The sequence below is a fragment of the Uranotaenia lowii genome, chromosome 2 (assembly GCF_029784155.1).
Source record: "Uranotaenia lowii strain MFRU-FL chromosome 2, ASM2978415v1, whole genome shotgun sequence".
Classification (NCBI taxonomy): Eukaryota; Metazoa; Arthropoda; class Insecta; order Diptera; family Culicidae; genus Uranotaenia; species Uranotaenia lowii.
In genome coordinates, this window is record NC_073692.1 from 385,413,897 (window position 1) to 385,437,962 (window position 24,066).

A 24,066-nucleotide genomic window follows, 5' to 3' on the forward strand; every position below is an offset into this window, starting at 1 on the left:
TTAAAATGAACCATGAGATTATTTATCAAGTTTTGCTAAAATAAAAAGTGCCAAAATGTTATATGAAGCAACTTCTTTGAGAATAACCAAACCGGTATAGATTTTTCAAAAAGACATATGCGCCAAATGTTACCATATTGAAATATAAGCTGAGAGAAACAATACTTTCAAAGACAATTCTGATTATTTCGTATTTGAGATATTTATTGCCAAAATAAAATAATATTTTGTCTGGGAGCTCATGGAGCTGTCAAACATTTAACGTGATTTTCTTAAAAAGCGATATTGGCGTATTTGCCTTTTACTTGAATCGATACCACAATGAACTGAAATTGGTTTGGGTCTTCAAGACAGTTCAAAGAGCAATTCTAGACACAGGTTGCCAATTTTTTTTCCGCACGCATTCGGGGCGGACAAATCCCGGCAATTTTGTATAAAAACCTGCAAAATCCGGGACAATGGACGACCCAAAATCCGGATAAAATCCGGACACAATCCGAATAAAATCCGGGTAAAATTTGTCAAAACCCAGAAATTATTCAACAAAAATCAAGAAAAAAAAAACGGGAAAAAACCAATTTTCCATCAAAATTTATCTACAGATATTAAATCGTATTTAAGGCTTCCAAGAAACTTTTTAATGATAATTTTTATAAAAATTAGATGAAAAATTTCGTTTTTGAAGGTAACAATACAAATTTTTTAACACACCTTGTTTTTTTGCCAAATAAAGTAAAAACTTAGCCCAATTTGAAATTGTTTCATTGTTTTTTTTTTATTAAATGATATTGGAAAATTTTAAAAATAGTTACGGATTTTAAGGCTCAGTAAAATTATTTTCGTTTAGCTTCGTCGAGTTTTTTTAGTTATAGGAAATATCATTTCCAATTTGCATGAAGTACAAACGTGTTATAAAAAATGCAAGGAATATTTGATAAACTAACTTTTACATTTTTCAAACCCCTAGATCAAGTCCAATTGAGCAGAATTTTTGCACCGGTTAATCTTTTGGGCTAATCTACAAAAGAAGAAAGCCATTGGAAATCATTTGAAATATTTAGTTTGAAAAATGAATGAAATTCATCATAAAATAGGACAATCTGATATGCTCACATTATAGTCATAGGTATTGGTATGAAAAAAGTCAAATTAATGTATACATCCTTTTTCCGAAAATTAAGTCAGTAAAAATATCAAAGAATTCAAAAACTTCTTTAGTTGCTAGAATTGGATCTGATGATATATAATTTTTTCTTATGATTACTGAACTGATTCAGTGAATTGAACATTTAACCTCCATTCTAAATTTATGTTTTCAATTAGTTAATAGGTATATATTAATATATGAAATGTGTATTTAATTTTCACCATAAATTAGAAAATAGGAAATTTCTGCTATGGCTTAATGGTAGCTTTGATACTTGTCTATGTATTTGAATTTTATTTGCTATTCATTTGTTGATTTTAAATTATGACGCACAGTTAACTGATACACAGAATTATGATTCTGAATATAATTTTATTTTAGAAATTGAATTTTTCTCATAAACTCTTATATCTGTTTCTGTATCTGAATCTAAATTAAAGTATGATTATTAGGAGTTCAGATTCGAAAAAAAAATTGAACACTATATTGGACCAATTCTCTCACAATGTTGTTCTCTACAATCACCAGTATGGGTTCAAATCGGGTTCAAGTACTCTTACAGCTATTTGTGAACTTTTATATTCAATAATTGATAACATTGACAAGAAAAATATAGTTGGTGGACTTTTTTAGATTTTAAAAAAGCTTTTGATACTTTAGACCATGAAATACTTCTAAAAAAACTCGAATGTTATGGCCTCAGAGGTATCACAAACAACTTGATTCGCAGTTATCTATCAGAAAGAAAACAATTTTTCCGTATTGATGAAGTATCAAGTTCCTTAGGGAGTATTGAAGTCGGCGTTCCGCAAGGTAGCAACATTGGACCAATCCTATTTCTTTTGTACATCAATGATATTAGTAACCTGCCATTGCATGGAGTACCAAGACTTTTTGCGGACGACACGGCACTTTTTTGACCAGGAAAATGTCCTAATGTAATTATTAAAAACATGGAAGATGATCTCAACATTCTGCATAAATATTTTAATTCCAATCTTCTCACTTTAATTTTTGCAAAAACAAAATACATGTTATTCCGGTCATCTAGAAAAACAATCCAATCCCACAACAGTCCAAAAATAGTTAATAATATTTTGGAAAGAGTATATAATTTCAAGTATTTGGGAATAACACTAGATGACACTCTGTCGTGGAAATCGCACATTAACAACTTACACAAAAAGATATCGTCGTTTAGTGGCGTTTTATGGAGAGTGAAACATTTTGTACCACGCCATGTAATGTTGCGTTTTTATTTTGCGTTTGTTCATTCACACTTGAATTATTTGATTGCAACGTGGGGTAGAGCTTCCTTATCTCTCTTATCTCGTCTACAAATTTTACAAAATCATTGTCTGAAAATTATATTTAACCTACCCTTTCGTCATCCATCCAATCTGTTGTACTCTAACCGCTCTCACAATATTTTACCATTGGCTGAACTTTGTAATTTCCAAACTTGCACTTATGTCTTTGATAATTTGCATTCCTCTCATATATCTTGAAATCTCAGGTTTTCTTTAGGAATTCGTATTCATAACACAAGGCAGTCTCATCACCTTCTGTCAGTGATTGAAATTCTCACCAATTTTCTCATCAGAGGCTCTCAAAATACACGCTTTGAGGCCTCGCATAGCAATACAGGAGACGATACATATACATATATAATATACAAATTGGTTGTATAGCGGTCAAGTTATTTAAAGATGTTTGCAACAAATTTGATTTGATAAAATATTTTTCATTCAAGTTTGCTCCTCACCAACTTGTGCACAAGTAAGGAAATTTTATTCAATCAAGTACCCCATGACGGGGCCAGGAGTTAAAAAAAAGCGCGCGCTTTGATCAAGTTGTAAGCAAGTCCTCTTGATGCCACGTTTTTCATGTTGCATGAAGCTAAAACTTGAATAGGAACATAAATATGATTTAAAAACTGGTGCATAAATATTTGAATAACTTTGCTCCTATTCTAGCGATAATTACATTTTAAGCATCAAATGAATGGTAATGAACAGGGCTATCTTAATAAAAAAAAGATTTTGTGAAACATATTTTTTTCTGATTTACTACAGATTTTTAACTCTCAACTTGTAAGTAAAATTTCTGTACAAGTTGGTAGTTTATGATTTTTTAAATTTTTTCGGTTTGTTTTGAACGATTATCTAGAACAGATTCATAAAAATGGTTATAATATAAACCACCATGCATCATAAAATTATCGTTTAATATTAACAGTGGCTTGCTAGAACTCTCATAAGAATATTTTCAAGAAAAATGGTCTTTTTTCACAAAAACTCATTGCGCAGAACAGAGTTTAGTTCAAAAGAACTCAAATTTGGCAGAAATACTTGAAAATGCATGAGGAACAACCCATATGAGTCCGGCTTTGATCTGCAAAAAAACCGAAAAGTGAACTAGTCTAATATACATTCATTGAAACCTCCCCCCATGAGGAGGATCTGCTCTGAGAGACACTATTCGTTTGCTGCCCCGAACGAATTCTCTCAACATTCGGTTTCTGAGAAGTAATTCGTCAACAAGCCTAGGTCAACATAGGATTTCTTTTGTCGGACCTACGAAGTACAATAATCTACCCGAAGAGTTAAAGATAATTAATAACAGGAATATTTTCAAGACCAAACTGATGCAACACTTTAAGAACTTATTAAACCAATAAACAACGAATCACCAAACTAGCTTTTTTTTAAATTTGTATAGAATAATTGATTTTAACTTGTTGTTCTGTAGTTTAGTTTAATGCCACCTAATTTTAACTTTTAGTTTAATTTATTTTAATTTATTTTAATTTATTTTAATTTTTTTTTAACTTGTTAATACTCTTCAATTTCTTCCATCGAGAAGTGGATCTCTTAAATGGAAAACTTTTTTCCACTGAAATTCACTGTATTTGCTTACTTTTCATTACATTCTTCCGCGCCTTAAAGTTAAAATATATTGTGTTCTCACCATGCGTAAATTTTGTGTTTTTGCTCGCGTTTTTTTTAAATTAAATTTAACCTGTTTGCTGCTAGACATGCTGAGAACTGAAGTGTCCATTACAGGCCCCCCCCCTCCCTGGGTACAATTGGTCCGGACCCTCGATGGCTTAATGTGGCCCTTAGTTTATCAAATTTAAGCTAATGTATTTTTTAGTTGAGCACACTTGACATTGAATGAACTCTACTTACAGTGGTGTTCGCAAAAAACACCACAAAATACTACGTTTATGGTTTTTTTTTCATGTAAATTTTACTAGCTGGCCTCGTGTGCTTTCTTACACCTTCCAAAAATTTGTGGTACCTACATACTAATTTACTTCAAATTTATTTGCACAAAGTTCTTAATTCAATTTTCAAATCTTTGAAATGTTTTCAAAATAAAACTGCAACTTTATATTTTGAAATGTGGTTATTTGAGTAGATTAAATACCTATCCTGAGAAGAGAAAAAAAACTTTTGACGGAGTGATTTTCATGAGTATTGAAAAAAGTTCAGCAAGATGAAATGTACGTTTTGTTACAAGTGTAGCACCTGTGATCCACTTTACTTAGTCGAAAATTTATATGTTCAAGTCATTTGATTTTGTTTACACAAGCAACCTTCTGCACGTCAGTATTTTTACTGGAGGATAATTTTAAAAACTTGTGAAATTATTGAACATCACTTGATTTAAATTTTAAAAAAATCCATCTTTTGCGCAATTTTTTGTGGCATGATTCTTCATTCATATCTGCACATTCGGTAAGAAAATGGTGCGCCCATTCCAAATGGGAGCTGTGCGAAGTTGTGTATCATCTGTGCTACCATGGAAAGGGAAGGATTAAGTAAGAAGTTAAAAAAATGAATGTATATTGCCTCCACTTTGGCAGGTAAATGCTGTTTTTTCAAGTTTTATAAGATGATTCTATAATTTATATGAAACGTATAACAAAGTTTGTTGAGAAATATACGTTCAAAAATGTTTGCTGGGAATGGAAGAAAGGGGTATCTCATAATATCAGAATATCACTTCTTGTATATATACAAATATGATCCCATGTCATATATGGTTTCATTCTAAGTTCTCGAGTAATTTAAAAACGGGTGACCCCTTCCCCACTTTAAAACTCCCCACTGGTAAAAGAAAGGGGTCTCAAACCATCGAAGAAACATTGCCCGTACACAAATATGCGCCCATGCAATTTTTTTTCCATTTTCTCGATTAGTTATCGAAATATTAAAAAAAATTGTATGAGTGACCCTGTTTCCACTTTTTATCATTCCACTGAATGGATGGAGGGGTGCTAAACAACCGGAAAACATTTCTTGTGCTTGAATACCCTCTCATGCCAAATTTGGTTTCGTTTGCTTTATAAGTTGTCGAGTTATGCTATAAAATTGGTATCGGAGCCCCTCTTCCTACCTATCCCCTACCTGAAAGAAGGGGATCAAGATCAAACATTCCTTGTATTCAAATACACTCCCATGCCAAATTCAACTTGCTCCATTTGCTCGATTGTATGATTGTTCCCATGTCATATTTGGTTCCATTTGTTGGATTAGTTCTTGGTACATGCAAAACAATCGTATGCAAGCTCACGTCTTCTCTAACTGTATCCCCATTTGAAGGAGGAAGAAGTCTCAAATAAGCAATTAACTGTTTTACGTATGCCTTCCCATTTAAAAGTTGTTTCCAATTACTTGGTTAGTTCTCGAGTTATGCGAAAAATTGTACAGGAGCCCCCTTCTCTTCTTTCTATCACGCAACTGGAAGGAAGCAGTAGTCCTAAATACTAACAGAAACATTCTTTGTGCTCAAATACCCTCTAAAGCCAAATTTCGTTCTATTTTCTGGGTAAGTTCCCGAGTTATTTTTAAGATTGTATAGGAACAACCTCTTCCCTAAAAATTTTCTGACTTGAAAAACGGAAGGATTTGAAAAATTTTATAGACAGATTTCTCGTATTCAAATACCTTCACACTCCAAATTTGATTCCATTGGTTGAATATTTTTCCAGTTATGCTGAAAATTGTAAAGCAGTTCCCTCCTCTCTGTCTATCTCCTCACTGGAAAGAAGGAGGGGTACCAAATATTCATAGAACTATTTATCGTACCCAAATACCCTTCCAAGCCAAATTTCGTTTCATTTGCTCGAATAGTTTTCAAGTTATGCTATTAATAATAGGTTAAAGGCTCCTTCTTTTCTATATCTCCACTGGAAGGAAGGAGGGTTTTAAAATAATCATAGAACCATTTTTCGTATTCCACTACTCATCCATGCCAAATTTGGTTCCAATAGCTTAATTAGTTCTCCAGTTATGTAAAAAATTTTAAGGTAGCCCCCTCTCCTATTTCCCACCGCAAGGAGGGAGGAGTACCAAATATTCTTAAGAACATTCCTCGTATTCAAGTATCCATCCATGCCAAGTTGATGTTTGATCAGTTCTCGAGTTATTACTTTTATATAAGAGACCCTCTCTCCCCTTCCAGGAAGAGGAAGGGCTCCCAAACTGTTATAGGAACCTTCCCCGGCCTTCAATATCCTCAAATGCTAAGTTTCACGCAAATTGGTTCAGTAGTTGTGATAAAACATTTCAAATAAACAAATCCATGACTATGTTTAAAAAATATTTTCACTTGTTCTGATGCTTTTTGTTATCTAAAACATTTGACACCTGTTTGTCAAACACCTGTCATTGCATTCATATTGTGCAAAATTATTTCAAAATTAACAGATCTATTTAGGTTTATGATAATAAGAGCAATAATTGTGCATTTCTTTTTCGACGAAATCATGTTTGCATTCACTTAAATGTTTTGAAAAAAATCATCTGAACTGTTTTTCAACTTAACACCAATGCGTTTTTGAGTAGAAGGTGGTCCTCCTTTGGCAAAAAGTAGACGGGGGTCAAAAATATTTAAATGGTCCCAAAGTGCATTTTTCAAACAGATTCTTTTTCGTAACAACAGAACACATTTTCTTTTTTTCCATTTCGAATTGTTTTGATAAGACTTATAGTCACAGAAAAATAATTAAATGAGTTGTGAAAATGGAGTTATGGGGCATGTTGCTATGGAATCAGCTTTTATCGTCCATAATTTCAGCCTCAATTGCAACACATTCTCCCACAGTTCGTTCAAAAACCGGTCCCGCCATGTTTATCTTTTGACGGAAGCTCCTCGATGCCTCGACAACCTCGGCGACCGAAAGGATTGATCCTTCACCGTATCACGAGAAAACTTTTTGTATGATGTTCGATTTCCGAATTGTCGAGCGCGAATCTTGAAACTTGTTCCTACATACGGTCATCCGCGTCGATGATTAAAGATAGGTACCTGTCCGGGTTAAGTCGGAGAGAATTGATCCTATTGGAGGTGAATTAATTCTACTGACACTATGTTGTCACTCTCTTAATCGCCGACGAGGTGGGAGGGGGACACATCTCACCATTGCTGTAACAGGTTCTCAATCAAATTGAACGAGAACATATGGGGAGGATGCTGAGCAACACCGTTACACCTGAATCGGAACCTGAGTTGAAAGGTTATTACCTATGTACGAGTTCTATGCAATGGATATACTCAAAAGGTAAGTGAACCTGGCAAATTAACGTCAGAACTAAACTGGTGACAGTGCGGTGCGGATTGTTGGGCTCCAATTTAGAACAGTCCCTAACAGCTGCCGGTGATTTGATTTTCGGTGCTAAAAATTACGTGTGAGTGGTTGTGAATTTTTCGAGGATTCAAAAACCCATCGCTTATAAGTTGTCATAAAAGGTGAGTTTGGTGTTTTTACTGATTAACAGATTCGCCCAAAAAATCAAAAACATTGTGAATTTTGAGAATTATTGAAACTGAATGATAAAATTTGTTTTGAGCTACCGTTATCTGAGGGAACATTGATCACTTTTTTAATTTAATTTGGGAATATTTAGGAAGGGGTTGCTTTTTTGTAACACTAAAAAGTTTTAAAATACCTACTGAGGAAAGGAGTATAACGCATGATCATTTATAGCTTTCATTCATATTCAAACGAAATTAGTGGCTAAAACTAAATGTTTGTTACAATACGAGATTTCATATTTCGGGTTAACTTGATCATGATGGTTTTAACGTATCTCAACATCTTTTAAATTATCTTTTTGATTCAAATTAGCACAGAAGACTTAAAACATCAATAACAGTATTTTTTCTTTGGAATCAATTGAGCTTTTCAACGTTTTCTTTCAAAAACAAATATACTCAAAAGATGGACAATGTTGCTGCATACATTTAGGGGCCAAATTATATACATTTCTCAACATATTCTGCCCCAAAAATTTATTAAATTTTACCATCATGCATTCCCTAGGTTCTCCACTGTTCATATGTTCTTTTTTTTTTGTTATTTAAACGTAACCGTTTGATAGAGTTTTAGCCATTTGTTCTATACAGGCTTTCTCATAGAAAATGTCCGTTTTTTTATTCAAATATACAAATATTATCATAGAATTATCTTTAAAAAAACTCTAAAACTAAACCTATACAAAGGAAAAAAGTGAAACTTTCATATAAAACAATCAATTTGCTTCAAGACGCTACCATTTTATCAGGAGAGGTGTTTGTTTGTGAGTTTCGAAAAAACAGATACCTATTTTAAAACTTTAAAACTACATTCTAAAAAATATTAAAAAAATCGCCCACTACAAATTTAGCCTTTTTGAAACTCAATGTATAGGCTTACAAACGTAGTAAAAAGTTTACAGATATTTGAACTTCAGACTTAGTTTATGCTGATTCTCTGCAAAAATTTCATATTGATGAAAATAACCCCGGTGATCAAAGTGCCCCCAACTTACAGTACTATAATTTGTTTTTTTTTTGCTCTAAAGTCTGGTAGATTAAGTTATTTGATTAGAGCATAAAAAACTTTAATTTTTTTTTTAATTCTATGCTCAATTTAAAATAAGCTTAATCTATCAAACCCTTGACCAAATTCAAAGATCGATGAAAATATATCAAATTTTCAAAAGTGAAAGAAAACGATAAAAAAATTTCGGTTTTTTCAAATCCGATCCTTATTTAAAATTTAGTTTGAAATTTGACTTTTGATTTAAAGAGCAGATTCATTTTTCTTTATCAGTAAATATTTTGCTTTTTGATGATTTCTTCCAAGATCAAAATCATGGTTTCTCATCAGACAAAAAAACCTAAAATAAACTCAAATTATCCTTTGAACGTGTGATTTTTATTTGAAAACCGTAATTTATTTTGCATATGTAAAAGAGACTTTCAGCCTTGCGCTGGTTCGTATCTGCAATCTTTTTAATACTCCGAAGAAATTATGCTTTTAAGGTGATGGGATTCAATCCCTGAACCTCTGGTTTATAAACCAGAAACGTTAGCCAAAAGGTTAAACGAACACCACAAGTTTCAAACTGAATTTACCATTAAAACTGTTGGTCTACGATCATTTGCAATTTGATTTTTTCAACAAATAGATAACAACATATTTCATATCAAATATTTGAATATAAAACTCATTCACGAGTTGAATCTGAACCTAAATTTTAAATACTGATTCTGAACCTGCATTAAAAATTTGAATGTTGTATTTGTTTACCCATTTTAATACGATTTCTGAATTTGAATTCCTGATCAGAATTTTATATATGAGCCAATATAAGAAATCTGATTTACATCTCCTCAATCATTAATTTGTAATTTTGCTACTGTAATTTTGGTTTTCAATCTGGATTTATCATTATTATAATTTTTTTTCAATCGAACTTGCAAAACTGAGTGTTTAAATTATTATCAAATAATGAATCTGGTTCTGAGTTTTCAGTTTTGGATCGCCATTTTGAAGCTTTGATGTTTGAATTCTGCATAGAAAAGAAGTTCAAGAACATTCAATCTCGAACATCTCGAAATAAATTCAAGTTTGTTTTTCTATTAGTAGAATTATTATTTTTCCATAGTTAAAATATCATTAAAAATTGACTATCTTATTTTAGAAAAATCATATGGATTCCAAAAGTCATGGATCCAATTTTGTATAAAATACAAAACCGAATTAGAACCAGGATTTCAAAAAAGCATTTTAAAACTATTTTCTAATGATGATTCAAAATGAAATTAAGGAACCCTGGTGTTACAGCCATCTAGAGTTTGAAGACATGAAACCAGAATTTTAATCAAGAAGTGATAAAATTTTGTTAAACTTTGGCATTAGTTTTTAAGGTTTGGGTATCAGTACCGAGCAAAGATTATTTATCTTGAATAACTATCTGTTATAAACAAAACTTTGAAAATTTTGTATATTCTGTAAATTTTGTAAATTTGGTAAATTTTGAAAATTTTGTAAATTTTGTAAATTTTGTAAATTTTGTAAATTTTGTAAATTTTGTAAATTTTGTAAATTTTGTAAATTTTGTAAATTTTGTAAATTTTGTAAATTTTGTAAATTTTGTAAATTTTGTTAATTTTGTAAATTTTGTAAATTTTGTAAATTTTGTAAATTTTGTAAATTTTGTAAATTTTGTAAATTTTGTAAATTTAGTAAATTTTGTAAATTTTGTAAATTTTGTAAATTTTGTAAATTTTGTAAATTTTGTAAATTTTGTAAATTTTGTAAATTTTGTAAATTTTGTAAATTTTGTAAATTTTGTCAATTTTGTAAATTTTGTAAATTTTGTAAATTTTGTAAATTTTGTAAATTTTGTAAATTTTGTAAATTTTGTAAATTTTGTAAATTTTGTAAATTTTGTAAATTTTGTAAATTTTGTAAATTTTGTAAATTTTGTAAATTTTGTAAATTTTGTAAATTTTGTAAATTTTGTAAATTTTGTAAATTTTGTAAATGTTGGAAATTTTTTAAATTTTGTAAATTTTGTAAATTTTGTAAATTTTGTAAATTTTGTAAATTTTGGAAATTTTGTAAATTTTGTGAATTTTGTCAATTTTGTCAATTTTGTCAATTTTGTCAATTTTGTCAATTTTGTCAATTTTGTCAATTTTGTCAATTTTGTCAATTTTGTCAATTTTGTCAATTTTGTCAATTTTGTCAATTTTGTCAATTTTGTCAATTTTGTCAATTTTGTCAATTTTGTCAATTTTGTCAATTTTGTCAATTTTGTCAATTTTGTCAATTTTGTCAATTTTGTCAATTTTGTCAATTTTGTCAATTTTGTCAATTTTGTCAATTTTGTCAATTTTGTCAATTTTGTCAATTTTGTCAATTTTGTCAATTTTGTCAATTTTGTCAATTTTGTCAATTTTGACAATTTTGACAATTTTGACAATTTTGTCAATTTTGTCAATTTTGTCAATTTTGTCAATTTTGGCAATTTTGTCAATTTTGTCAATTTTGTCAATTTTGTCAATTTTGTCAATTTTGTCAATTTTGTCAATTTTGTCAATTTTGTCAATTTTGTCAATTTTGTCAATTTTGTCAATTTTGTCAATTTTGTCAATTTTGTCAATTTTGTCAATTTTGTCAATTTTGTCAATTTTGTCAATTTTGTCAATTTTGTCAATTTTGTCAATTTTGTCAATTTTGTCAATTTTGTCAATTTTGTCAATTTTGTCAATTTTGTCAATTTTGCCAGTTTTGAATTTTTGTCAATTTTGTCATTTTTTTTAATTTTATCATTTTTAACAATTCTGTCAATTTTGTGAGTTTTTGAATTCATTCCAAGTCCTGAATGAAAGTTTTTTTTAATTTAAAAACTTGTGTTAGGAGAATATGATTTGATTTCGTTTTTACTATGTTAAAATTGTTTGAACAATTAAACATTTTTCCCTCGAATACATTTGATATTCTTTATTTTGGATGCCTTGAACTTCTTAGGTTGTCTCAAATTGGTTGATTTTTTAGCTAGCTGCATGTCCAGTTTTATTAATCAAGATTATTTTATCAATGCGTGTTTACTCTTAATATGATTGAGGATTTTTTGCACGCCGACCGTCATAAAGGCGTGATTTATAAGTTCTCTGGAAGTTCAACTTGAATGATCCGTTAAAACTAAATGGCTGTATTCTGAATGTTTAATTCAAATGGTTGTTATCATTATCGATGTCACATTAATCAATCAATTCCGTTGGATTTTTTTTGTTTTGTAGGTGGCAAAGTGGGCAGTTGCTCAAAAATCATAGGTGATTTTTTCCCTTGTATAAATAGCTTACGGCAAGCTGGATAAAAAAGTCATCTAAAAGATCTCTCTCAACAACTTGATAGTGTTCATTCGACATCCTTCTTAAAGATAACTGTATTATTTGAATGCAAATGATACAATCATTTTATGTGACGGTCGCCACGTAAAAAATCATCAACTCAGAGGTACCAAACATTAACGGTTAATCTTGAAACGGGTGTAAAAGTGAGTGGCCCACATGTCCATATGTTCGAAAACAAAACCGAAATGCACTTTAGGTTGAACTTGTACCAGGGTCAATCTGGCATGAAAACCAAACCACACATATGCAGTTCAATATGCACTCGAATACCTCGATAAATCAGTTTAATGAACGAACCTCCTGCCACCATCCATGCCAGTGGCAAACCTCAAGAATTGCTCAAAAAAGTTATTACAACGCTTTCGTATACCTTTACATAGGCTACCAACTATTTAGTTAAACCGCTTAAGCGAGAACTTGACACTTGGAAAATGACGGATGGAGGGAATGGAAAAAGGTTATTAATTTTTTTTATTTTTTCTTCTGTAGTTTCGTTCTGTCTTAAGACAAAGAACAGCAAGCTGACATATCTAAATACAATGTTTACCATCACGTGTTGGGGAAGGTCGCGTTTTATGGCGGAAGCTTTTGAAGCTAATTTCCATATGCTTTTGCATTTATGCACTGTAGATGGTTACCGGAGTTTTTTTTTTTTAAATTTTCAAATGGTGATCCTGATTTTTGATATTAAATAGGAATCAAATTAATGAAGCTAAGAAATTCAAACTCAACCAATTAAATTATGTAGAATTTTATTAAAGAAAAAAAAGTGCAAATTTTATTTTTAGGAAACACCCTTTAAACCCGATTCCTTGAACCGTATCATATGGGTTATTTATTTCTTCGATTCGGTTGGCAGACGAAGTGATGAGACGGAATGGCCCGGTTGGTTGTTTGTGGGCAGTGAAGGTGCTGTGACAAATTTTCGTCGGTCACTGTTACATTCAGTTGTAATGAGATACTTGATGAATCCTTGATTATTTCGGTCAATGAAGATGAGAGCTATAAAAATTCCTTTGCAGCTTATGGCTCATTACCTAAGCCAAGTTTTCCAGAATGTTTTTGTTCACTTTTAACATGATTGAGAATTTTTGACATGGCGACCGTCACAGAGAGAGTTTATTTTCGGTTTTTTATTTCTAACCTCTTAAAAGTTTGCTTTATAACTCGAATAATCCAATCTAATATATGAATCTAATATGTGATATTAATAACTGTGCATACGAGTCCAACTGCTAGAGTTATCATAAATCAAACAAGCAACATTGATTAAATTGACATGATAAACAGAGCTGCACATGCAGCTTCGAAAAAAATCAATCTGCTCGAGATTACATTTTAGGAGCCAGAGCAGAAAATAAGTAATGAGGAAGCAGGTTAGATCCTAAAATCGTTAATTACAAATAAGTTTTTCTAATGAAAAGTATTAAGGAGTTGTTGAAAATGCAACACTTTGTTTTATGAATAACTTCTAAATGCATGAATGAAATTCTTGAAATTTTCAATGAAGCTCCAGTGGTTTTCAGAGAGCTGCCAATGCAGAAGCTCACTGATCAAATTTTTTGGGGAGAATCGAGAAAAATTCAGAAAAAGCAGTAGGAGCCAAAAACAGCCTGGAAATTATCTATTTGACCAAAGTTCTTATAAAAAATCGTTTAAGGAATCCTTGAATCCAAAATCCGAAAATATCAATAGGCGGAGTGATAAAATAAAAGATAAAGATATTTTTTCCTGTCTGGTTTGTCTAGCTGACTCATAAAAAGGGCTGACTTCATTTCTACAAGATAAAACAGCCCACTGGTTAAGTTATTAAAAAACGGTGGTCAAATCGTTCGCAAAATATTTGAACCGCTAGCGAGAGATATTTTGAAAAAGCTTGTCTTGGACAGCAAAACGAACTTTTAGCGGGCGACTGACAGGTTTCCAGCCAGAAATTTTACGTTGAGAAATCTCGCATGAATGTTAAAAAGATAAAATATGGAAAATAATGACAAATTTCATGTCTGCTGACTTCAAGTGGCTGACAATCTGTGGAAGCCGCAAATGCGACCGTTTTGCCTGCAAAGCACTCTCATAGGTATCATAAAGTAGAAATTTTATTTTGGTTGAATCTGGAATCGCGCAATTACGCAAAGACTATGGTAGATTGATAAAAAGTCAAATATGTTGTTTTTCTTCGACTAGTTTAAAACGTATGAAAAACCGACATACTTTCACTCTTTGTATTCTAAAATATGTTTCCAGTAAACTAGAAAGCTCAGAATTTCAGGAATTGTAGTTCAAAAAATGACAAACAAGTTTGTAGAAGATTGTGACGCGATACGAGTTGTCTGTGATGAGTTATCCGCAATTAAATGTTTAATTTTTTTTGCATTTCTTTGATATATCATGAACGTCCTTTCCGCCAGCTCGTGCTTCTGCCAAATGACCTGAAACCTTCAGAAAGTAATTTTTTCACCTCAATGCACCAATCTAAGGGGTGCCGCGTTGAAAAAAGTGTTGTAAAAATCATCCTATACAAATTTGGGCCAGTCTATTATACCAGGGAACAGCATTTTTGGAGCCTGCGTTTTAATCACTGGTTTTGGAAGTTTTAAGCGTCCTGAATTCAAATTAATTATCAGATTTTGACTATCAGATTTGGTCTATCAGCTTTTTTTCAGTGATACGGCGTGTGAAAATTTAGAAATTGATCAATATAGAGTAAAATGGATCATTTATAATTGATGAACCAACAAACCGTCATGTACAACAAAAACTGAATTTGAATCCATTTTTTATCTTCCGTTCAAACAAGGATCAGGTTTTGCTTAGATATAATAGATTCAGTGATATAAAGCTTTAAAAATATAAAATACTAAAATTTTGAGGAATTTGAATAGATTTGTTTACAACTATTTCTGACATTGTTGAAGAAAATACTCGTGTATTTAAAGTAACAGATTTTAATTCATTTGAGAACATTGTTGAAGACTGCAAAAAGATTAGATTAATTATTGTTTAAAAAATAAATAAGATTCAGTTTGGGTTCAAATTGATTAACAATGTCTTGATCTGAATATGAATGTTCTTCATCTTTTTTTTTCAGAACTCAAAATCACTCACGATCATCAGGAAAGTTGATATTGAGGTAAAACATTCAATTTGAAAATCCTTTTTCAATTTTCTTCAATTGTATCAAAAAAGTGCACAAATTGATTACATGAACTTTCATCCATTTTCCAAAGTTTATTCGAAAACAAATTTTAAGTCGCGAATGCCATAAAGATGGTAAAACGACTATAATCGAAACTAAAAAAAATCGAATAAACAGCTCCTAGAAAACTAAAAGCATATTTGAAATCAGCTCCATAAATTAAAGTAAATCCGCAGCCCGTGACGTAGAGGATAGCCTTCAAGTCTTCTAAGCCAACGGATATGAGATCGAATCCCGGTCACGGCATAGTACACTTTCTTTGGGTTGGTGGTTTTAGCATTTGTAAGATACTAGCCATCATATCCATATGTACGCTTAGAATTAAGTAAAAGGAATCTCTTCGAGGAAACATCAAGTTTCATTGAGATCCTGTATGTGTTTGTGTTCGTTTTTTTTTTAAATCAGTGCTTAAGTTCTTTGCACCTCGAAAAAATGTAAATTTTGTTGCTTTGTGTTATAGATGGCAAACGTGGCCAGGGTTTCTTTTAACAATTCTGTGTTTTTTTTCGAAGAAAAAATATAACTGATTTTGCCCAAAAATTTCTTGATGGTTTTCTGTGATGGAAATTGCCTAAATTTCTCTGAAAAGTCATGAAAAAATTAGTTTTTTTTTTACCATTTTGCTATTGAAAAATCAACTGAATTTTTCAATCTTATCATGTTTTAAGAAAAAAAGATAAAAATTCAGTTTGGGAAATGAGTAAAAAATTTACAAAAATCTGTAAAATCTGTGAAAATTTTCAAAATTTTGTGTTTCGTAACACAGAATCTGTGATGAAAACTCGTTCAAAATTCTGTGAAACTGTAAATTCTATTGTGATTTTGGCAATCTTACACGTGGCGCCCAAAATTTAAAGTCGAAAAACTTCTTCACATGAAAAAAGCGTCATTAAAATTCAACCCATGTATTCGTTACATTATAAGAAAGCTTTTCAAAAAGTTTGATCAATTTCCATCTAAGCATTCAAAAATAATTTCAAAATTAAACTGATGAATTTTTTTCGAATACTCTTTTCATTTTGAATTATTTTTTCAACAATACAATATTCTAATATTCTAATATTCTATTCTACATTCTTCAATATATTGAAAAATCAAAATAAACTTAAACTTCAGCTCATTGTTACAATATTCAGATTAGCTTCAAAATTTTCAGCTGGAGATTAAATTTGAATCATTGTCAGGTTGAAATGAATAAAAACAATCATGATGTTTTTGCACTTGAAAAAAAATGGCCATCACTACTGAGAATTTCTAAAAAACTAAGAAAAAATAATAAAAATTAATAATTTGAAAACTTTTCGATTTTAAGTTGGAACCGATTGAAAACATAAAATATGCAAATAAAATAAAACCTTTAATCTTAAAAAAAATATATAAGGAATTCAAAAACTGAAAATAAAATAACTGACAAAATTGAAAAAATTGGCAAAATTGACAAAATCGACGAAACTGATAAGATTGTCAAAATTGTCAAAATTGTCAAAATTGTCAAAATTGTCAAAATTGTCAAAATTGTCAAAATTGTCAAAATTGACAAAATTGACAAAATTGACAAAATTGACAAAATTGACAAAATTGACAAAATAGACAAAATTGTCAAAATTGTCAAAATTGACAAAATTGTCAAAATTGTCAAAATTGACAAAATTGGCAAAATTGTCAAAATTGTCAAAATTGTCAAAATTGTCAGAATTGTCAAAATCGTCAAAATTGTCAAAATTGTCAAAATTGTCAAAATTGTCAAAATTGTCAAAATTGTCAAAATTGTCAAAATTGTCAAAATTGTCAAAATTGTCAAAATTGTCAAAATTGTCAAAATTGTCAAAATTGTCAAAATTGTCAAAATTGTCAAAATTGTCAAAATTGTCAAAATTGTCAAAATTGTCAAAATTGTCAAAATTGTCAAAATTGTCAAAATTGTCAAAATTGTCAAAATTGTCAAAATTGTCAAAATTGTCAAAATTGTCAAAATTGTCAAAATTGTCAAAATTGTCAAAATTGTCAAAATTGTCAAAATTGTCAAAATTGTCAAAATTGTCAAAATTGTCAAAATTGTCAAAATTGTCAAAATTGTCAAAATTGTCAAAATTGTCAAAATTGTCAAAATTGTCAAAATTGTCAAAATTGTCAAAATTGTCAAAATTGTCAAAATTGTCAAAATTGTCAAAATTGTCAAAATTGTCAAAATTGTCAAAATTGTCAAAATTGTCAAAATTGTCAAAATTGTCAAAATTGTCAAAATTGTCAAAATTGTCAAAATTATCAAAATTGTCAAAATTGTCAAAATTGTCGAAAATGTCAAAATTGTCAAAATTGTCAAAATTGTCAAAATTGTCAAAATTGTCAAAATTGCCAAAATTGTCAAAATTGTCAAAATTGTCAAAATTGTCAAAATTGTCAAAATTGTCAAAATTGTCAAAATTGTCAAAATTGTCAAAATTGTCAAAATTGTCAAAATTGTCAAAATTGTCAAAATTGACAAAATTGTCAAAATTGTCAAAATTGTCAAAATTGTCAAAATTGTCAAAATTGTCAAAATTCTCAAAATTGTCAAAATTGTCAAAATTGTCAAAATTGTCAAAATTGTCAAAATTGTCAAAATTGTCAAAATTGTCAAAATTGTCAAAATTGTCAAAATTGTCAAAATTGTCAAAATTGTCAAAATTGTCAAAATTGTCAAAATTGTCAAAATTGTCAAATATTTTAAATTCAGCAAAATTGTCAAAATTGTCAAAATTGTCAAACTTGTGAAAATTGTCAAAATTGTCAAAATTGTCAAAATTGTCAAAATTGTCAAAATTGTCAAAATTGTTAAAATTGTCAAAATTGTCCAAATTGTCCAAATTGTCCAAATTATCAAAAATGTCAAATTTTTAAAAAAATTCAATATTATTCCAGTTGAACTCATTCTTCCTCTCAGAAGGTTCTTGAGAATAAGAGAAAGGAAATGCATTCGAACGTTTTGTTGTATATTGAAGATTTAACCACAAGCGTTTTGAATGTCTCACATTGAACTTATGTCTCTGCAAGTCGAGACTAGCTTTGGCTGGTGCCAATTGAATTTTAGCGCTCGTTTCTTGTGTTTTGTGGCGCTCGTTTCTTCAAGTTGTTTCCAGAAAATCTTGACCACCATCAAGGAAAAATACACTGCTCTGTCATGGACGACCATGGCATAAAGTTAGTGTGATGGTTTCGTTATTTTCCTCCTCTGTTTACATTTTATTTAACCGAGATCCTCGCGCCCCACAATATCTACTTGGTGCAATTTGAGCGAAATTAATCTGCTGGTTAAACAGGTGAACTTGACCATGACCGAATACATGGACAGTTGTAAAAGTGATATCACTGAGCCCCTCATTGTCGGCTGTATTTTTGTGAATTGTTATATTACCTTGTCAGTTGAAAACGCTTTAATGAATCTTGAAGGACCAAGATTGAAAGAACACTATCTTATGTTTTTCAAATTTGGGAGATGTCTTCAAAAAATTACTTTGTTAGAAAATCCCTCAATAAATTTTCACAATACAATCAAACGCCAGGAATGTTTTTAAACAATAAAGCTTATCGTATGCATCATTTAATCTACCGGTTCCGTGTAAAGAGACCCAAACAAACAGAAGCCGGAAAAACTTTAAATGCAAAAAGGGCAACAGGTAGTCAGCCAGCAAAGGCGCACTTTCTGAACGAGTGCAATTAAACTTGAATTGAAAGCCAAAAAAACCAGCTTCGAAGTTCAAGTGCAAGCAAGCGCCCAGGTATTGCCGTACTTATTACCTGTATATGAGACTGGCTTGTTGGCTTGAAGAGGTAGCTGGCTGGCTGGCAAAATACTTGCGCTAAGCAGTTTACCGGATGATTATCAGCCGTGGGTATCTTTCGAGGGGCTAAGGTGGTTCATGAATCAAACCATGAATGAAAATATTCATCAGAGGTCTTAATTATATGAACACACCTAATCGTCAAAGTCACGGACTCGTGCCGAGCGATTTGTTGCTGGAAAACACCACCAAAAGCAAACAGATATGGTCGCCCTTTTTTTCGGCACCTCTTTCATTGCATCTGAACCGTGTCTCGAAGCCAGTCAGCCAGTCAGCCAGTCGATGTGATGTGGAAGAGAAGGAATCGAAAGTTGGAACCACATGCAAGTTGAGGCCACACAGTTTGGGTCTCAACAACATCGTAACGATACCTACTTACATGGAAACTGGAAGGAACGGTTGATATCAATGAATGAATGAATGAAGGTGTGCGCAGAGTAAGGTATCAACTGATTGCCATCGAATTTTGAACTGATTCATGTAACGTGTCAGGTTTTATTGGTTTTCGATACTTTACGTCGTTATGGGATTAAATTGAAAGTGAAGGTTTACTGGAACTTTAACGAATAGGTACCCGTTAAACTAACAAATTGTTTAAATACTTAACAATTTTGAAAATTTTGACAATTTTGACAATTTTGACAATTTTGACAATTTTGACAATTTTGACAATTTTGACAATTTTGACAATTTTGACAATTTTGACAATTTTGACAATTTTGACAATTTTGACAATTTTGACAATTTTGACAATTTTGACAATTTTGACAATTTTGACAATTTTGACAATTTTGACAATTTTGACAATTTTGACAATTTTGACAATTTTGACAATTTTGACAATTTTGACAATTTTGACAATTTTGACAATTTTGACAATTTTGACAATTTTGACAATTTTAACAATTCTTACAATTTGCGACAATTTTGACAATTTTGACAATTTTGACAATTTTGACAATTTTGACAATTTTGACAATTTTGACAATTTTGACAATTTTGACAATTTTGACAATTTTGACAATTTTGACAATTTTGACAATTTTGACAATTTTGACAATTTTGACAATTTTGACAATTTTGACAATTTTGACAATTTTGACAATTTTGACAATTTTGACAATTTTGACAATTTTGACAATTTTGACAATTTTGACAATTTTGACAATTTTGACAATTTTGACAATTTTGACAATTTTGACAATTTTGACAATTTTGACAATTTTGACAATTTTGACAATTTTGACAATTTTGACAATTTTGACAATTTTGACAATTTTGACAATTTTGACAATTTTGACAATTTTGACATTTTTGACAATTTTGACAATTTTGACAATACAGAATATAGTTTTCCGATTTGTTCACTATCCGTTTATATAACTGTTCTTGAAATTCACTGCCGATTTCATCAAGATGTTTGAAAAATCTCTAAGTTTCGAAAAATATAATCGTTATAAGTAGTTCATTTATTTTTCAAATCTAGCTTTCTTGTGTCTGAATTTATCATTAGAATATGAAGTCTGCTTTTATCTATTGAAAGCTTTAAAAAATACTACAAGGATGTGTTTTTTGTCATTTGATCAAATCATATGATATAAAACGTTTGGTGGAAACTCTTGGTTAATTTTGATTAGTTAACGAAATAGTCATAGCGATAACCTCTTCGATTTTTTTACAGATTTTTTAATTTTATCCTACGATTATACCGCATTTGAATAAACAGGCAAAAATGCAAAAGTTAAAAAAAAAATTAATATCGATTATTTTTTTGGGATACAAGTGAGGGTTGTGCTTTTTAACATGAATAGTGCTTTTTCCTCAAGGAACTGTTTTTTATGCAAAGCTATATTTTTTTAATTTTCAGTATATCTCTGGCGATTTTTGAATGGATTTTTTTTTATAAATAATACAAATTTCCATACAAAATTGAAACTCGTTGCGCTAATTCAGGAGTGGATTTATCGCTTTCAAAATTTTATTTCTGGCCGCAAATAATGATTTTTTGGAAGAGATTGAAAATTAAGAATTTGCAACAAAAAAATACCAGATAGCGGAAGCACTAGAATGCTAGGAGACTATAATGACGAATTGGACGACAACGAAAATGATTGCAAGTAACTAAATAAAACAAATAATTGTAAAATTCCACATACGAAAGACATTGGTTCAATTAACGAAAAATTCAGATTGGCTTCAAGGGAACTTCGTGAAAATACTATTAAGAAAAATATTTTGAAAGAAAATGATATTATCAGTTGCCTTTATACTCTTAATCAGGTGTGAGCAACGTTTTGATCTAACGCGCCAATTTGAAGTTGAAATTTTGTCAGCGGGCCGCACTCAAAATTGTCATTCATTATTTTTTTTTCGATAGAATAGAAAAAGAGTAACTTTATTTTTTACCGATTTTAATGGCTGATTTGTTTTAATAGAATTATAAGAAAATATTTTCTCAATTTACTTTTAGTTGATTGACTAAACATAAATTCATCGGATTTTTTTTAGCAAATTTTTAATAATTTTTTCTTAATGTTCCGCATTTGTTCAAATTAACTAAAATATTTGTTTTTCAAATATTATAGCTGAAATTAAAAATGCAGTTCTTCATCTGGTAGTACTCTACATGGAGCACTGCAAACATTTGTCTTTGGATTTCTGCTTTTTGACTCTCGCCTGAAATGTCATTTTATTATTTTCATGAAAAAAAAATATCACCACTCTTCAGAGCTGATCGTGATTTTTATGCAGGATCACCCTCCTTTCATTATAATACTATGCTCTGCTCTGAATCTTCTCCTAGATCAAATTTATATAAAACAACTAGCAGACCCGGTAAACTTCGTCTTACCATTTTAAACTTGGCGTCTATTTCATTTTTTTTCGCTGTTTGACTTAAAAAAAGCATCAAATCTTGAGTTGTTAATCGTCTCGCTTTCTTGAACATGTCCTAGTTTTTAAACGTATCAATCTTTTCCGTTTGCTAGAATTGGCCTGCTCAATTATATCGGAATCAAATCTAGGAATTTTAACTCAATTCTACGGGTCTTTTAACTGATTATTCAAAAAATATCTCCAATCAATTTTACATACATCTTACATGAATCCTTTTAATTTACATTTCTTTGATTCGGATGCTTTGAATATTGCCGAATGATATCAGGTATCAGCTTCCCGTTGCAAATTCAATTTTTTCAGCACTCAACGTTACCATCAAACTTGGTAAATCTCTTGCTTAAAAAAATCCACTCTTTATAACTTGTTCCATAAATAACATATGTTGATTATCTATGTTTCATTTATTGTATACAATTTAGTTGATTGACTCCGCTTTGCTCGAGTTCACTTTAAGGTTTAAATCGAAATCAAAAATTTCTCATTTATTGGAATTTATTGCATATGAAACTTTATGGAAGAAGAATTTTGAATATCAGGACAATTTTTGGAGTGTTTGCTCAATATTCTGCCTAGCGCAGCACTTTTAGCTCCCGAGTAGCTTTTGATGGTATATTTTTTAGAACTGAAGAAATAAAAACATTAGAGATGATTTTTTTCAAACCATTTTCAAGCAGCTTCACTTTCCTCACATTTGGAAGCAGTGGTTATTTATATCCATATTTTCATCAAAATCATGTCCAAAAAAAAGGTTCGCCCATTTTTTTTTAGCAAAAAATGCTAATTAAATCAAGAAGTCTTGATTTATTGGGTTAATATTCAAAGAAATTTTATTTGGTTTTGAAAGGAGAAAAGATATGATTAAATTTTTTGTTATTCAACCGAATTAAAGCATTTTTATCTTCTTTTTCATCCTTTAATACATACCTGCCAATATAAACCATTGTTGTCTGATTTAAAATTTTCCTAAACAGTGTTAAAGGTGATTTGCTATTCTGTTTAAGATTATGTGATTTTTCAAGATTCAATAAGATTAAATTGGAACGCAGGTTTTAAAAAATTTAATACATAAAAAAAACTAATCTTTTAAGGCCACGATGATTTCATGAGTTCATTCTTTTTTTCTGGAAATTTTCATGTAAATTTACCTCGACATTTAAAAATTTTAAATATCCGTTCAGATTTAACACTCGGGATACCCTATCTGACTATTTTAGAGAAAAATTGGAATATGTTTCATGACTTAAAGGCGCATTGCCACTTGTTTCACCGTGCGAAATGACAGGAGTTAATTTTATTTTCAACATTTTTAGATCATAACAAAAACTTATAAAAAAACAAATTCAGCTTCTGCTATCAAAATAATTATGCTTCTGGAATATCAATCACAAAAAAAATGTCAACAAAAAATCGGATCTAAAGTCTCACCTACGTAATCAAAATATGTTAAACACACATTTATGTAAAGTACGTACTTGAATTCTGTGTAAACAAATAGGGAACCTGTAAACGGTTTTTTGGTGAACGATTTAAAAAAAAAAGTTAAGTTTATTTAGTCAGATTGTTTATTTGGGCCCAACCATTTATAAACTTAGAAATCATGTATACATTTTTTGTAAATGTTGAACGTTCTCACTTCATTGCATTCGGCCTTCAAATGAACATCAATCTTATATAATCCATTTTAAAGGACAGGCTCTTGTTCAATTCATGTGTCTGTTCATTTGCAACGGATTTTGTGGTTGTTTTATAAATTTAATGGCGCATGATACAACTTCTGTGAAGCACATTTGTACATGTTTGAAAAA

General features: G+C 30.4%; 2 protein-coding genes across 9 annotated transcripts in view; one reads left to right on the forward strand and one right to left on the reverse strand.

The window, feature by feature from the left end:
* The window catches only part of LOC129744250 (D-beta-hydroxybutyrate dehydrogenase, mitochondrial), a 307,586-nt gene that overhangs the window by 182,161 nt on the left and 101,359 nt on the right, over nucleotides 1-24,066 (reverse strand). The gene's annotated exons all lie outside the window — the stretch shown is intronic.
* The window catches only part of LOC129744251 (elongation of very long chain fatty acids protein 7), a 161,529-nt gene that overhangs the window by 74,346 nt on the left and 63,117 nt on the right, over nucleotides 1-24,066 (forward strand). The window contains exon 1 of one of the 2 annotated variants that reach the window (XM_055736683.1): nucleotides 7,793-7,906. The exons of the other annotated variant lie outside the window; for it this stretch is intronic. The gene's annotated coding sequence lies outside the window, so the exon portion shown is untranslated. Of the gene's footprint in view, nucleotides 1-7,792; nucleotides 7,907-24,066 lie in introns of those variants that run through there. 2 annotated transcript variants of the gene reach the window in all.